The following is a 17988-nucleotide window of genomic DNA, read 5'->3' as shown; positions in this document are numbered from 1 at the left end:
TCTTCCCATCTGTAACATGGACTAATGCATACTCTGTAGGGTTGTAGTGAGGATAGAAAGAGAGCATATACATGACCTTTCACAAAAACACCTGAGTCCTCCTAGCAACTGCTCAATGGGTAGCGGTTATATATGCATCATTCTAGAACCTTCGTCTATCTGTTTTCATAGAGCTGGACTAAGATATGCTCTCTCAGCCAACTACAAACTGGCACTCCTTCTCACACACACAATCAGAAGTTAGTTCTCATGCACATTGACTGCACATTTTTGTAAGTGGTAACAGGTACATAGGTAACCAAAGCAGAGAGCTTGTTTGGTGAATGTTCATCCTTGTTACTTTTCCTGGACAACCACACATGGTAGGGTATGGTACATTCTTATTCCTTTGGCCCAGATAGCTTTGTTGAGCCTGGTATCAATGTGCACATCTGGAGTCCCCATTTCCTTCATGGCAAATTTCTGGATCTCTTTGAGTACCGTCAGGGCATGCTTCTTGAGGCCCACTCCATGGATACGCTTGTAAATGTTGAGGTGTATTCTCTGGTCACCACCTCAGAATGCAAAACAGCCACACTTCTTTGCAGGAGCCTTTCTCCCAGCAGACCCAAGTTGGAAAGGAAAAGCCAAACGTTCCTTACCTGTCTGAAAATCAATGATTTAGAGAAGTGCCTGAGCACAGTGTGGAGCACAGTGGAGAAGAAACACCAGGGGTAGGTCTGCCTTTCCTTGGATACATGAGAATTTCCACTTGGGCTCCAGACTCACTACAGCAGTTAGCAGCACAAAATGCTGCTGCTTAACTGGAACCATTCTTGCTTAAAAAGCAGCCGAGGGACCAGAATTTAAGAGGAATGGTTTGGAGTCGATACATCCAGGGTCAGATCCCAGTTCTGTGACTTACTAGCTCCAACTTAATTTCTTCGTGCCCTACTTTCTCCATACATCAAGTGAGAATGATCATAGTACCCTCTCATAGGGTTAGTGTGAAGATTAAATCAGATAGTCCTTGTATAACACTTAGCACAGTGCCTGGAACATAGTAAGTGCCCAATGAATACTGTCAGGATTGTTTTTAGTATTATCATCATCATCATCATCATCATTCAAACAATGCCCTTTGGGGATCTCCTTCCACTCCCCTTGTGCACGCACACACACTCACACAAACACACCCAAGTGGCTTATTACATTATTTCTACTGACCATTTTCAGTACTCTCTATTGACAAAAAAATTACCATTTTCATCATTATTATATATTTCCAGAAAATTGTTTTTAACATCTCACTAATGTTCCCAAGTCTCTTAGAGACCAATACCCTTGAAAAAAGCTGGATGACTGGCCCACCTCCTAATTTACCTGTAATTTGCAAACACAATTCAGCTTATTGATGAATAGAAATATAGAAATATCTCAAGCATTTATAGCAGTCTATGTTAATTGTTCTTTGAGTGTTTTGAAGTTTTAAAAATATATGTCATGAATTTAGATAGAGCTTTTTTTTAAGGGGTCAAGAAGCAAATTCAAACAAAGGCAAATGTAAGTGAACCTACAATGTCTTGTGTCCCTGGGGTCCCACTTTGCAAAGGATCCCTATATGCAAAGGAATTCTGGCCTGTTCTGGTCCTTATCTAATCCAGCCTTATCTGGGTTTCACTATATCATTCTGTGGCCTTAGGCTGTGTTGGAAGCAAATTTTAAAAATCGCTATCATTTGCTGTATGGAAACATTGGATTAGGTGCATTTTTTATTGTTTTAACAAAAAATGCATTGCATTTTGTTTCATTTGACTATTTTGTTTATTTTGCCTGCCTGGATAACAATGGCACGGAAAACCTTACTCTGCTTCAAATACTAGGTTCAGTACATACTAAATTTTGATGCTTAGAATTCAAGGTTCAAATTTCTAAAACACTACACAGCACAGCATTTCATTCTCTCTCAGCCACCTCTACTCCACTCCTTCCCTACTAGTCTGCAGATCCAGGAAGGTGGCTTCAATAACAGACTCTACCTGGGAGTACTATTGTTAGTGAATCCAGTGTTGATAACAGACTTTACCCAGGAATGCTGTTGTTAGTGAATCCAGTGTTACTGTGAATTTTGTACTAAGTCGTCAGAAACGTTTATTCTTCCTGATTAGCAAGTAGACAGCTTGCATCTTTACTCTCCTAATAATTTTGCATATCACCGTCAGAGTGTTTATTAGACCTGCATGCCATCTAATAATGTTTGCTATTTTTATTTAAATCTATTTTAAATTAACTTGCTTTTTAATTTAGCCTTGTCTCAAGCAATATCATCTATAAAACCAATATAAAATCAAATATAGTGTGGTGTGTAATTATCTATCTTTTTCTTACATTAAAATAAGTATTAGCTATTTCTAGTAAAACAGAGAATGTACCTCTGTGTACCACCAAAAATCATTGTATGTTCCCAAAAATGGAAAATTGAAATCTCAGATGTAGAGACCAATCAAATGGTAAAATTTGCCAGTGATCTTTCACTGAAATTTAGTGACTTTATAATAAAAAATTTCTTTCTTTTTCGTTTTTTGTTTAGATAATGTATGTCACTTTATTTTATTATTATTTTTTTTTTTTTGTCGTTTTTCGGTGACCGGAGTGCACCAGTCAGTCCTATATAGGATCCGAACCCGCGGCGGGAGCGTTGCCGTGCTGCCAGCGCAGCACTCTACCAAGTGCGTCACGGGCTCGGCCCAATGTATGTCACTTTATACACGCTGTTCTGCACTATTTTTCTTCAGCTTCTTATACCTATCATTCCAGGCCTCAAATTTATTCCTCTTCTGAGATAATAATCATACTTGTAGAGTAGTTGTGAGAATGAAAGTGCTGAGCGTGTGGGAGTTTCCTTCTAGCTGGATTTCCAAATTCTTGGGGTCAGAGCATTCCTGAATTCTTTGTGAGTCTGTAGCATTGTGGCTTGCCTCTAGAAGATGTCTAACACATATTAAATGATTAAAGATTAGGTAGTTTTAGTGTAGGTCAGGGGAAATAAACAGAGACTGGGATCATGAGAATAAAACATTCCTTAATATTAATCAATTAATGCACATTATGATGGATGAGTCTTTTTTGTGATGTGAATCCTTAAGTAGTTTCTGGAAGAGTGTTAGAGAATCTGCCAACCTCATTCATACCTCCTTTAAGTGGAAAAGCAAAAAGAACTGAAATTCAGTCTCAGCACTTTCAAGTTTTTGATTCCTAAACTTGTCATTGGTCTCATCACGAGCTTGAAACATTGGAACAACTTTCCATAAAGATGGCTTACCTCATGGTCTCAATTTCAGATGCCTGCAGCACCCAAGCAGGCACAGCATTGCAGGGAGTGAGGCCAGGGCCTGTCCTGGAGTACACCTGCTACTAAGCCCTAGCTGAGCAGCCACGAGGGAATGTGCTCTCTATAAAAAAGCCAGAAATCTGGATTTTTATGTGAAAACTTCCAATTTCTAAATGTTGGCTCTATTTTTTTTTTTTTTTTGATAGTTCTCTGTGGGCCAACTAAAACAGGTCTGCAAGCCAACTTCAGCCCTCCACCTGCCAGTTTGTGACTTTTGACTTAGACTTTACTTCCTTGATCTGATTTTTAAATTTGTCCTAATTTATACAATACTTTAAATAGTTTATTCTAATGTCAAACAGTTCAATTGTTATACACTCTAAGATTGTTGGAATCAAAGAGCGATTTGTAGCTTTGGCTGTCAGTTTCTGTTTGGGGTGATCCTGGCCCCACCAGATTCTGAGAATGAGCTGTCCTTTTCCTCTTGGCAGACGGAGGAAACAGATGCCAGGCAGTTAACAGCACAGGTAACTTGTTAGGGATGTCGGATGGAATATGGTGAACTTTCTTCCAGATCAATGCATTTTTGTAGGGCAATAAGGAACAGCTGAGAAGAAAAGTTCCTGTCGTCTGCACGTGTCAGTGACTTTACACAAGAAGGTGGTGGCTGTGAAGTCCAGGTGTGCGATCAGCCGCAATAGCCAGGAACTCTGACTTGTTTATTCTTCCCAGAGGCCAGAGAAGCTTTTGAAAGCAAACAAAGCCCTCAAATTGTAGGAAATGCTTTTCAGTTCTCAGCATAAATCTTTAATGTAAGAAGCATTTCTCTGTCTCCTTTTCTGAATCTGTATTTTATGAAAATGAACTGAGGTTCACATTAGATAATAAACTAATAAGCTATCTGATTAATGAATGACCTTCATATCCAAGTTGAAGTGGAAACAAACAGTGAGGAGTTTATTGAGGAGTAGTTAGTTTATTCCTTGGTTTTGTTTTTTAAGAACTAGTAGATGAAAGTATAAAACATGATTCTCTGTTCATTCATCCATATTCATGGAATACTTGCTAGGTTATTGTCTTAGGCTGTTCAGCTGTTATAACAAAAATCCCATAAACTGGATGGCTTATAAACAACAAACATTTATTTCTTACAGTTTTGGAGGCTGAGAAGTTCAAGGCTCTGGCATATTCAGTGTCTGGTGAGGGCCTGCTTTCTCACATGGTAGAAGGGCCACTGAGCTACCTTGAGCTATACCCTCATGAGCTAAATCACCACTTAATACCATCACCTTGGGGGTTAGGATTTCTATTAGGAATTTTGGAGGGACACAGACCTTCAGTTATGTATGTGGTGGGCTTCTGGAATGAAGCATGGTCTTTTCCTTACACTAAATCAGGAGTTAGCAAACTTGTTCTGTAAAGGGCCATGTAGAAAATATTTTAGGCTTTTGGGGGCCGTATGATCTTTGTCACAGCTACTCAATTCTGCCGTTATAGAGCAAAAGCAGCCAAGGATAATACATAGATTGGGCATGACTGTGTTCTAATAAAACTTATTTTATAAAAATCAACAGTAGACTGGATTTAGCCCACTGGCTGTAATTTGCAGACCTCTCTAAACATAATATAAACATAGGAGACTTGTTATATTTTAATTGTTTTTGTTACTCAAATAACAGTAGTAAAAAAGCATTCATAGTCCTGTCTAGCGATTAACTTTAGTTTTGTATGTTCTGCATACTCTTTGTGCATTTCGTATATAATTTTTATATACCTATGAGAATCACAAGTAAAATTATATGATTTCATATAATACGTTACTTAATGTAATATGCTAAACATATTTTATATAGCAATACTGTCTCCAAAAATTATACCTTCAATGGTACAGAATGCTCCATCCGGCTGACATGCCATAATTTATCCATTTCTGTATTTTGTGAACTTTTATTATTTTCCTTCTAGTTAGTTAGTTAGTTAGTTAGTTAGTCAGTTAGTTAGTTAGTTAGACCGGTAAGGGGATCACAACCCTCGGCGTGGTGTGGTTCGCACCATGCTCAGCCAGTGAGCACACCGGCCATCCCTATATAGGATCAGAACCTACGGCCTCTGCGCTACCAGCACCACACTCTCCCAAGTGAGCCACGGGGCTGGCCCTTCATTTTCAATTTTTTAATGAATAATACTTTAGTAAATATCTCCATGCACATACTTTGGATTATTTCCTTAGGATAAATTTCCTGGGTTAGGTGAAAGGATATGAACATTTCATGCTTTTTAAAAAGCACTGAAAAGTGGCTTTAAAATAGAGTTATAACTACTTATTGGCCCATTGTTAAGTTTCAGTTTCACAGTGGCTTTATGGCTGGGTTAGGCTTAGACTAAGCAGGTCATTTGGTCTCCGATTTTTTTGTTGGTGGTGGTGGTGGTGGTGGCTGGCCAGTACAGAGATTGAACCCTGGATCTTGGTGTTATCAGCACCACGCTCTAACCGACTGAGCTAATGGTCTTCAGATATATGAACTCACTGTGTCTGGGTCTGGCCCAGCTCTGACTTGCTCTGGCTTGTAGGAGTGGAAACAACACTTCCCTCACCACTGATGTTCATTTGTCAGATATTTTGAGTAATGAGAGGGTCATTTGGAGTGAATCCCTAACCTTCCAAGTAGACTACTTTGAAGTGGGCTCTTCCTTTGAAGGTGTAAATCTTAAACATTACTTTCGAAAGGCTGTCCCTGATGCCTGGGACTAGTTGGTGCTCCTTTGCTCTGTGATTTCCCAACATTGAGTACATCCCCATACAACACTTTTCCGCTCCTATGCAATAGCAGCCTGCTCTCTCTTTCTCCTATATCTTCATGTGGGGGCTGGCACATAGTAGGTGTTCAATAAACTTACATTGAATTAAAACTATACTGATCCCTGCAATCAACTATCTACAGATATCACCTGAGGGAAAGGATCTCAAAACAGGAAGTCTTTTGGGCCCGAGCATTTGGGTGAATGATGTTGCCATTTGAGGGATGGAGAATGCCAGCAGAGGAGAGATTTTGGCAGGCACTGGGAGAGGAATCCAGAGGTTTGCTTTACACATGTTAAGTTTGAGGTGCATTTTAGATATCCAAGTGGAGATGCGGAGCAGGCAGGTGGAGATTAGAGACTGGAGCTCCAGGGGGAAGTTGAGGCTGGAGATAAACAGAAGAAGGAGTGTTCAGTGATGTGATAAAGATTTGATGTAGACCAAAGATCTGTGAAGACAGTGACTGTCCCTGTTTTATTCACCTCTATATACTTAGCACAAGCATTCAGTGTATGTCTGATGAATAAATTAATCTGTGGCTATTCTTGCACAATAAGTGCAGTTTGGTGCAAAATCAGATCACTAACTGAAAATTTGCTTTATTATTCCAAATAAAAACTTGAAAACTGGTGTGTAGTTTCTTAGAAATAATTGGCTCATGATAAAATCAAACTTAACACTTAAAGGAAACTGAGATCATTTAATACAAAGGTTTGAAATTTACAGGCAAAGAATAGTAAAGAGAGTGGACAGTTTATTGCAAAGGGTGAGAGAATGTTTATAGGAGCCACACATTGACAGTAAACTGCATAATAATGTCTTAAACATAAAGGCAGTACTCTTGTTTAAGCATATGAAGATGTTGTTCCAGTTAATAAAATAGAATATTTCTGTTAATTTTTTGTTATTATGTATTCTCATAACCCAGACTCCAAAAGAAAACTGTCCTTGGAGGGGAGAGAATCTAGTATGTGTTTGTACATTAAAAGAAGTGTTCGTATTGAAAAGGGTAGGAAACACTGATCTAATCCAAGCCCTTTGTTTTACTGATGCAGAAAGGGAAGGGGAGGAGGATTAAGTGACTAGCATAAATTACACAATTAACTAACAATGGCCCAGATAGACCTTAGGTCTCTTGACCCTTGGCCCAAAGCTCTTTCCACCATCCATGGGCCTGTTCTGTCTTTCCGTACCAACTTTTTTCAGACCAATAAATGAATTATTGCCTTAGAACAGAAATTTTTATATTTGGCTATGGAGTCATATTAGTGATTTATTTTGTTAATGATTTAATATGAGAATTATAATTAGACTTTGCTTTAGCTAATTTTAAAATCCATTTCCAGTTCCCTAAGCACATTCTACTTGGCAGTGCAAAAGAATAAGTAGCCCAAGAAGGGTGGATGAAAGTAAGATTTTTAATTTGCAGTGATAATTTACCAAGTGGGTAATGCTCAGGTCAAAAATTAAGACTCGGTTTTAGTTGCAAACATCATTTTAGGAAACCTTAGAAGCCTATGTGGAATTTCAGGAGGGGGCACATCTGAATTTTCACAATTGTCAGTTCAAATCCTGGCTCCACAACTTTAGAACCTCTGTGGATGTTGGCCATGCTCACTCACTCCTCCAAGCTTCAGTTTACACATCTGCAAAATGGGGAGTGAGTTCCAGCATTGCCATGAACATGACAGCACACACATTTGGAGCCTGCACAGATAAGACCCTGAGAAATGATGCATCCTTTGCATCTTAGACATGAGGAAACTGAGGCTGACTCTGAGAAGTAACCCAAGGAAACCATTCTGAGTTCAGCCTGAAGTCCAACTCTCTGAGTTTTAATCATCCTCCAGCTCTGTCCCCATCTCCTGAGGTTCCTGGCCCCTGTCTTTCCCAGACTGTGCTTGCCAGGGACTTGTCTGTCCCTACACATGGATGGTAGTCCTGGCAGAGGCCGTGCCTGCGAGGGGCCACTGCTCCTGGCATCAAGAGCATGAGACTGCCCTGGTGGCTTCACTACTCACATGTCCTTGCCACGTGGCACAACTGGGCCCTGGGCCCAGCACAAGGTTCATTTATATGGTTGCACAACAGGAAGCAGGTCTGGTGTTTAGAGCTGCTCTGGCCCACTGCGAGCAAATTGCTTCAGGTGCCCTGGGTCCTAGAGCCCTGGGCTACGCTCTTGGCTTCCACTGTAGCATCCAGAAACAGTAGCCTGCTGCTGCAGCCTTCTCCCTCCTGCTGCTCGGTGGGACTTTTTGGGTCTTTTGTTTGTTTTTCTGTGAACTCTCAAGTTTGGTGGGTATGATGAGAAGGTTGGGGCGGGAGAGTGTTGTGTCAAGCTGTAGCAGCTGCCTTTTGTGGATCAGGGTTCTTGATGAACAAAGTCCTCTAGCTCTTCTCCCACAGTGGCTGCAAGCGAAATGGCAGATGCATGAGTCACTTCATAAGACAGGAACAGGATGACATCCTGTTGATGCTAAGCATTTTCAATTCAGTGATGGGAATTTACCCCCAAGAAGTTAGCATGTATCTCCCTCCTTTCCCCAAGCATACTGCGTCCAGAACCTGGCTCTTTCCCTTGTGAAGGATGGCTCAGCTTGGTTTGGCACTCAGGAAATTGGCCCATATCCTTGTTCTGCAAATGTTACAGTATCATAGGATCTTCTTTGCCAAAGAAACTTTTTGTCTGAGCTACTTTTTAAAAAATACTTTCCCTGTTTCTCCTTCTCTTAGAATGGTAATGCACTCTGAGATACTTTAGGGTTTTCTTTCAGGTAAGAATTTTTCATGTTTTTCTGACAGGAACTGTTGTTAGTGAAGATCACTCAGAGGTTGTATTATTTGCAGTGATTCTCTGCTCCTTTTAATTAAATTCTCGTAATTCCTTTATTCTTAAATTATTTTGTATTCTTTGTAATCATTATAATAGCTCCTACTTATTGGATGATTAGAGTCAGGCACTATCTTAACGTTATATATGCATTTAATCTTCAAACAGTTCCATGAGATGTAGTTACTATTACTATTATTCCTGTTTTGCAGATATGAAGACAGGCTTAAGGTAAGCAATTTCAAAAGACACACAATTAATTAAATGACAAGAATCAGAAGTCATGCCGTGTTCCTAACATCTCCCTTTGCCAGCATTTACTCAGTGTGGTCAGCAGAACACTGATCTCATTAAGATGTTCCTAGGAAAACATTTCCGTGTTCAAGTAATTTGGGGAAGTGCTGCAAACCATGTGCCTCTTGCAGATCATAAGTGCATCTTAATGTAGGAAAGACCCTGAGAAGTCTTGCATGAAAGAAGCTTGCTTATCTTTGTTCGAACTATGGCTTTTAAAAATATATATGATATGGAACCCTATTTCCATATATACTGATTAAATTGTAAGACGTTTTGAGAAACATCACACTAATCTAAGAAGAAATGTAGTGTGATGGTTAGGTGGATGGGCTTTAGAGCCAGAGTCCCTAGGTTACTACTCGCTAGATGTCATCTACTCCCTAGGTAAATTATTTAGCTTCCTATGCCTCACTTTCCCCATCTGTGTAACAGGGAACATATAACACTCTCTCATGGGGCGATTGTTATAACTAAATTAATAGTGCATCTAAAGAACAGAGAACACTGTTGTGCACATAGAGAAGTACTTAATGTTCTAAATGCAGCAGAAGGAATCAAAACATTTGCTACCTGTGGGGTCAGGCCACAGCCATGAAAAAAAATGCTTTTTCATGGGTCTTAAGAAAACATATCAGGGAGGAAGCACATCCCACCCCTTTCCTCTGGTGCTGTCTCTAGCTGCCGTGTCTCTCTCTGCCCCTCACCATCTGGTCGCTCCAGATAGCAGCCCAGACCTGCGCTCAGGTCTAGGCAGTAGGTCTCTGCCCTTCAGTTAGTATTAGCATGCACTCCTCCTGGAACAGGAGACAGCTATCAGGGTTAGCCACACACTGTGGGTGGCCACCGGCAGCATCTGCAAAAAGAACATTTGGGTGAGACAGGAGCTCAAGTTCCCTGTATTTGAGCAAGGCAATTGCCCTTGCAAACCACGGGACTTGGATTTCATAAGGGAAACAATGGCAAAGCACTGCGCTTCCACTGAACTTGCCGCTGCCCATCACCTGTGACTGTCGCAAGCAACTCCTCTATTCCAGGCAGCTCCTCCAGGGGGAACAGGTGCAGGATGAGGAGCCCTACAGTTCTGCAGACTCAATTTCTGGGCTGGGGCCACTTATGGGAAAGTCCTGCAACAGGTAGATATCATTTGGTTGGGTTTTGCTCCTCTCCTCCCCTGCATGTTCTGAAGTTGGTCCTGCATTGACTCCCGGATGGTTTAGGGGAATTCCACTGGGGAGAAGGAGAGCAATTGCAGGAATTTACTCATTTTCACAATTGACTTTTGGGATTTGTTAAGTTGGTCTTTTTGTTTTTTTCTGTTTCCTCTTAGATGTCTCAAAATGAGAAATTAAAATTAGAAAAATACAACAACCCTCTGTATGGGCAAGGCTGGTTGTTCATGATATGTTTATTGTTGAATGAAAAATGCAATTTGCCGAACTGTATGTAATTATGATCCCACCATGTGTATGTTTGTGTTTGTAAAGGCCAGAAGGTGTGGAAGGAAAGAAAAAGACTATTGACAGTACTTTACCCCTTTGGAGTGAAATTAGAAGGAAAGAGGTTTAACTTTTTAGTCTATTCACATGCACGTATTTGAACTTTTTGACATATTCTTTTATTTTTAAAAAAAGAAGAAATGGCAAACACCCTGAGCTAGCTCCAAAAATAGGGCTAAACTAAATAGTGGTGGCTAGTAATGGGTGTTACCTGACTGGCAGGAGGTCTTTGCAGTAAGGAGGAAGGAAGGAAACTCAAACCAGAAAATGGGCCAATTCCAGTGGCAGCCAGCACTGCACGGGACACACTGAACTGGGCCATGCAGTGTGTGGCTTTGGAGCCTGTGCAGTTGCAGATGGTATGAGTTTTGCTTTTCCTTTCCCACACCCTCCCTTGGGTAAGCCACACCAGCTGCTCAGATGCTCCAAGGTTCAGCTCCCCATGTATTGCCCTTGGCAATGATGAAGTGCTTAATCACCCAGGCCCAGACCAAAAGGAGGGACCCACCCCAAGCACAAACACCAGTGGGTACCACTGCCAGCGGGACAGTTGCCATCACTGGTCACCTCTGTGGATTCTTCACTGCTCCCTGTGAAAGCTGCTCCCCCAGAGACCATGAGTCGAGTGGAGAGGGCCTTGTCTGAGAGTCAAGAACCTGGGTCTTTTCCCCAGTTCTGAGGGGCCTTGGGCAAGTCATCAAGTCTACTTTTGCCTCAGTTTTCTCGTATGTTAGTCAGACAAAGTAATTTAATTACAGGGTGGTGGTGAGGAATGATAATAGAAGTGGAAGAGCTTCAAAAGTAAAAGGTGGTGATGTACAAACAAAAAGTAGCAGAGTGAACATTATTATTAGCTGCAATGAGCTGTGGAACCCGCCAATAAGTACCTGAGCTAATTTCTCTCCCAGTGCAGTGGTTTTTTCTCTCTTGATTTAGAGTCAGAGCACCTTTTTTTTGCACATTCAAAGTACTTAACCCCCTCTTTTTAGATGAGAAACTCAAGAACCTGAGAGGATGGTTTATCTCTTTTCCCCACCTTCCAGATCCACTGGAAGTCTGGGATTGGGGCCAAGGGTGAGGCTGGACTCCCTGATTCCATGTTCTAGGTGCTAAGCATTGAACAGGACTCTCTTGCTATAATAATCCCTTTATTCTGAGGGCACCCCTAACTGATAGTTAGTGGTTCATTTGAGAACATAGGATGGGACACCACTCCTCACGTATACTTCATATAGAGTCTTAAGGAACTTTAAACGTTCTCCTTTGCAATTGTAGTTTTTTCCTCTAGATGTCAGTCATTCAGAATACTGAACATTTAGGCATAGACATAGAATCTGAAGGTTGAACGGAACACCTGAACTTGTCCGGCTCATTTATATTACATCCTTTGTGTTTTTTCTTTTTTATCTTCTCACCATCTTTCCTCATTCATTTAAAAACAATTTTAAGTGAACACTGCACATTCATTTGTTAAGTAAATGTTTACTGAGTGCCACAGTGTGTAAGACAGTATGCTAGCACTAAAACCATTTTGTCGTCTGTTAGCTTAAGTCATGTCAGGGTGGAGAGACAAAAAAATAAGCACAAAAATAACCATACCATAAATCAAAAGGTAGTGACGTACCATAGAGGCAGAACAATGTGTTTTAGACCCTCAAAGGAGGAAGAGATTATCTCAATCCATCTGAGATACTAAGGCACATCTCTGATCATGTCATGCTCTGCTTAAAATGTTTCAGTGACTTTCAGTTGCCTAGAGCATCAAATTCAAACTCCTGAGTCTGGCAACCAACCTTTTAACTAACCCACACCCCTTCTAACTCTTCTTCATGGTGCGTCTGCTCTGGGACAACCTAACTACCTTCCCTTCTCTGCGTGGGTTCAGGGCTTTCACAGCATTAGATTTCTCCCCTGTGTGTACAATGCCCTCCCCTCCCAGCTCCAAATCCTGCAGGGCAGTGCCACCTCCTCCCTGAAGCCTGCCCAGATTTCCCCTAAGCCAGAAGGAATCACTCACTCCTCTGAACTCCTCTTGGACATACCTTGTTTCTCTTCTGATGCTTCTTTTATTTTCTTCTAATGCTGCTGCTTTTATTTGTGGATGTATCTGTTTTCCCCCCACTAGGTAGAAAGCTCCTTGAAGGCAGAGATTAGGGGTTGTTTATTTGTATGTCCTTAGTGCCTACCAGGGTATCAAACCCCTGATAAATAGCCATGGTTGGTGGAGGAGGAGGAGGGTAGTTTTTGGTTGCAAGATTAGCAGAGCTTTGGTGGTAGAACTGACCTGATGTGCCCTAGGTAGAATCTCAACAGGGGAGGAGTTAGAGTGGGGAGGGCTTTCTAAAGGGGGAGAAAAAAAAAAAAGGAGCAAGTCACAAAGTTAAATTCCAGGAACCACATGAAGAACAGCAAGTAGACGGATTGTTCTTTACCTTGTCTGGATTGCAAGGCCCCTTGGAAAATCTGATGAATGCTATGGAATGCTGTGAATGCCTCTTCCCAGAAAATGTACATATCCACAGCATTTCACTTGGACCCTGTAGGGGTAAAGAGTCCCCCAAATAAAATGAGAGAAGACTGGAAAGGTAGATTACAGCCATATAAAAGGGCTTCTGGGCCACAGTAAAAGTTGCATTTAGTTCAACTGTTAGTTGGTAGCATTTGACAGTTGTTTTAAGTTTTCTATTGAAGCATAATATTATACAGAAAAGTACCCAAATCACAAGAATAATGATTCATTGATAAGGTAAACACACACACATGGCCAGAACTTGGAAGTCCCATTCTGTTTCCTTTGCCACCTTCCCCTTCAGAGGTAACCGCTGTCCACGCTCCTGTCGTCTAACAGCATGGATTAGTCTCACCTCTTTTTGTACTTAGTGTGAATGGGATCATACGCTGTGCACTCTTTTTTCACTCCGGCTTCTGGCTTCTTTCACTCAGCTGCCTGGTTTTTTGTTTGTTTTGGCAGCTGGTCAGTATGGGGATCCAAACCCTTGACCTTGGTGTTATAATACAGTGCTCTAACCAACTGAGCTAACCGGCCAGCCCTTGCTACCTGTTTCTGAAGCTTGTTCATTGCCATTTGCTGTATAGTATTGAGTCATTCATTATGGTCCTGTTTTGGTTATTTGGGCAGTTTCCATTGGAGACATGTTTTAAATAGTGCTGCTATGAATATTCTAATACTGTCTTTTGGTGAACACAGGTACACGTTTCTGTTGGGAGTACACTGAGGACTAGAATGGCAATATGTAAATGTTCTGCCTAAGTGAATACTGCTATAATTTACATTCCCACAAACCAGCTGATGATTTTTGAGGGCTATAATATCATTAGAGCTGAATTTCAGGAAGATTTATCTGACTGTGGTATCTCTGGTGGCTTAACAGCAGTGGTTTCAAGGTGTGTTTCAGGGAGCTCTGAGAATCTGCAGAGTCCCCTCAGGGACTGAGAGAAGGGAAAGCTGAGTTAGGAACGGTTCTCTGGGCTCCTCATCCCCCCCCCACACACACACACACAGTAGGCTTGTTCCTATCTGTTTAATTAGCTTTTGCTAGTTATCTAGGATTACTGGACCATGGCCAGCAGTGACAGGTCAAAAGCCGTGGAGAAGAGCCCAAGGGAAACCAAGAAACCCAAGGCTGTTGCCATCATCTCCCAACACATATCAAGGAAAAGCCTGAACAAAAGGTTGATGGCAGGGGCCAGAGAGCGAGGCACTGCTAGGAAAATAGAACCAGTGGGACCAGTCGACTGGATGTGACAGGACAAGGTGGTGTCTCAGAAACAGAACTAAGGTTTGAAGTCTCGGTAACTCTAATAAAAGTTGTTCTATAGCACAGAGAGAGAGAGAGAAGCTGAGTCCAGAGAAGGGCCTCCTGTGCAGAGGAAGGGCAGTCTGACTTTTTGAGTTCAAGAACTTGGCATGCTGTCTGGATGAGGGTGCGGGTCCTGCCAACAGGTCTGAGGCCAAAGACAGAGATGTAAGAGTCCTCTGCAAGCCTTTGGGAATAGGATGAGAAGAGAAAGGAAGAACAGGCACCTAGGCAACATCTTCAAAGAGAGCTGAGTTTAGAAAACTCGGAACGGGAAAGATGTCAGCCCAAGAGACAGGCAGGGCCAGTCAGAAATGTGAAGACATGCGCAAGGAAGGGCCAGGGCCTGAAACGAGGGCAGGCCAGTTTAGCAGTGTTAGTGCCATCAAATGGACTGGTTCAAAGAGGTCTTCAGTCTTATCTGAAATTTCATGATTTTCAGATCTGAAATCCTAAAATTTTGCACAGGTGACTTTTTAACCATCTCTTATGTTCCAGGTTCAGTGTGTATTATGCTGTTACCTTTGAAAATTATCAACAATGGTGCCCTTGCCCATGGTAACTCAACCAGAAATTTTGATTTGCTCTGATACACTTTCCCAAAACATTCTGGCTGAAAGAGAGTTTACTATATATGTGGGTATATATATATTTTTTAAACATCCATCAACATTATTTTTTCTCTAAAGCTTACCTGCTTTAGAACCACCTTGGTAAGGAAAGCTGCACTGTCCTTCCCCATTTGAGCTGGTCCCCAGTTGCCATGTCATCTGAGGCTTCAGGAGCAGCTAAGTGCTGACCCCCTCTCCCTCCCCTTGTGCATAATTCTGTCAGGTACAAGATGCAGCTATTTGTATCACCTATACAGTTCACTGTAGTGATAATCCCCACCTTGATCATTATGGTAATATGTAAATATTAAAGCTTAAACCTGAGGCCTGAGTAGTTCTGAAGAGTGGGAAACAGAGTGCTGTTCAGATAGAAGCAAAGAAGGGGTGCACAGCATCTATTTTGTTCTCCTTTGTTAAGGATAAAGAAGCTGAGATCCAGCAAGGGGAAGTGACTTGTCCAAGGCTACCAGGTAGAGCAACTAGTGAGACCTCACTTAGCCTTGTGACTGAACAGTCCTGACATGTTCCAGACCCTGGCTCTAAACCACATCAAAAACGTCCAGAGCTTTCCTAGAATGCACTTCTACCAGGTCCTACCCCTGACATTCTGATTCTGGAGGTAGGGGGTGAGGTTTGGCCCTGCGTACATTGAAAGAGCTGCCCAGGTGATTCTGAAAGGCAGCCCTGCTGGGAAACAGTCTTCTTGTGGCTTTGTGGTTTCTGTCTTTCACTCTGCCCTACCTCTTAAACATAGGTATAATCTGCTTCTAAGAAAATATCATCAAATAGGTTTTATTTAAGAGAGAAAAAAACAATACATTCCTCTGTTTAAGATCTATGTGAAATTATTAAAAGTGAAAATACACTAAGTATTAAGAGGGAAATCACCTGACAGGCTACTAAGAAATGAGAGTCTCGTGAAGCAAAAAGATTGTTTTTTCTAATTACATCTGTATCTGCAAAAATATCTTACTTATTAATCTTGCTTGCTTGCTGAATTCCAGAGGTTCACACAAGTCCATAAGTAGAAATGAAAATAGAAGTAATTAGTTGACGCTAATACAGATGGTATATGAGAAAGTATTTTGTAATTTGCAATCTTTTGATGGCATCATTACTATATCGAGCTTACCACATTAGAAACAATACCAGATTTCTACATTGGGTAAAGGCAGAGTGACATGCTAACACATGGCAGCGTCTGCATGTGACACTTAGGTATGTTTCCCTAGAATTCAGCTGGGAATAGTTTTCATTTATCAATCCCTCCAGCCCATGAAGTCACAGTCATCTAGCAATCATGTGAATGCCAGATCTGTTCATTTATAAATGTTAACACTGACAGGTAATGGCTAGTTGTAAGAATTGCATGTGTTTATTCACTCTACTAAAATCAGTCTCATAATTTCCACATGTAACATAAACACACGTCATTTATTTTGACTCACATTATGCATAAAAGTGTTCCAAAGAATCTCAAGAACTTCTGAAAATATCTCAAGGACAGACTTTTGATAGAATCTGCTTCAACCTTCTGAGACTCCTATTTGGTCACAGAAAACTAAATGCCCATCTGCTGTGATCTCTCTCAGGAGTTCAAGTCCTAAATATATTAAGTGTTAGGAAAGTTTAATTAACTTTACAATTAAATACTTTAGTAAATAAAAGGCAGTAATATTGTTGTATTAGCTATTAGGATTTGCTTGAAAGTGTATGTTATACCCAGTGCTGCTCATGAGATGAATTACCCTTGGAAAGCAGTCTCCTTCCTCTGCTTTAGGTGCCTGACCTGCACAGAGCTTACAGCATCAAAAGTGTACTTTCCTATATCCATCTTTGATACAAGGGGAAAGTGCCACCAAGGACAGAGACCAGATAAGGAGCTGCTTTTGAAACGAGAGGTAGCAGGTAGCTTAAAAGCAAAGTCCGAATCACCCTCCCTTTTATAGGAGTGATTCAATATAGGAATGATTGTACAAAGTATTGTACTTTGGAAACTTAAGTGGAAGTGTGCTCAAGACACACAAGAAGTTGTGCAAAAATGTTATGTTTTAATTTTGAGATGTTTGTTGTTGTTGCTAACTGATATTTAATTAGAACAGTCAGAGCTAAACAATTAGTTTCTCTGACTTAACCAGTAGATAATACATTTAGGAAAGTATCCTCTGAAGGAATTATTTTGCAATGTGTTGTCATTCCTGTTTGTTTCAGAAATTCTTATCTTCATACGTTGGGGTTCAGGCCCTTGTCATCAATCACCTAAAGTACTGCCACAGATTCCTGTGTCATCATTTCATTGGACTAAATGTTTATGGAGTTCTCACTTTGTGCCCAGCAACAAGAATATGTTGACCCTCTGTTTATGAATTATGAAGAATTGCAAAGCTCTCACTTCCTACCAAGGCCTCATTATAAATCAGATCAGCATATATTTATTCTTTGTGTATTACATATGGAAGATATAAAGAGTTATATAATATGGGGTGCTTGGCCTCCAAGAACCCACCATCAGGTAGAAGATTAGATTCAGAGAGACTCTGATAGGTAAAGTAGATATCAATATTTGGGAGGAGTATGATGACCATGGTTTTAAAGTCAACTCTTGGGACTCGTGGTCTGATAAGTTACTATTATACCAAGAGAAGCCCAAATATTTCAAATAGATCTGGCCAGAAAAAATGGGGCTGAAAGTAGCCATAGAAATTATTTGGGGGGGCTTTCAGATGGGAATCTTCCCATCCATTCCGTTTAACAATCTTGTTTTGTGAAATTCTTGAATTTAAGTGAACAAAACTTAACAAGTTGTTTGTAGTAACATGCTACATA

General features: G+C 40.9%; 1 protein-coding gene across 6 annotated transcripts in view; it reads left to right on the top strand.

Moving 5' to 3' along the window:
• Positions 1-17988, top strand: part of GNG12 (G protein subunit gamma 12) — a 119329-nt gene that overhangs the window by 81175 nt on the left and 20166 nt on the right. Inside the window, exon 3 of one of the 6 annotated variants that reach the window (XM_063106268.1) lies at positions 9153-9171. The exons of the other annotated variants lie outside the window; for them this stretch is intronic. The gene's annotated coding sequence lies outside the window, so the exon portion shown is untranslated. The remainder of the gene's footprint in view (positions 1-9152; positions 9172-17988) is intronic. 6 annotated transcript variants of the gene reach the window in all.

This window comes from Cynocephalus volans, chromosome 8 (assembly GCF_027409185.1).
Source record: "Cynocephalus volans isolate mCynVol1 chromosome 8, mCynVol1.pri, whole genome shotgun sequence".
In the NCBI taxonomy this organism is placed as follows: Eukaryota; Metazoa; Chordata; class Mammalia; order Dermoptera; family Cynocephalidae; genus Cynocephalus; species Cynocephalus volans.
Note: the sequence above shows the minus strand (reverse complement) of the source record. Positions and strands in the feature narration are given on the sequence as shown.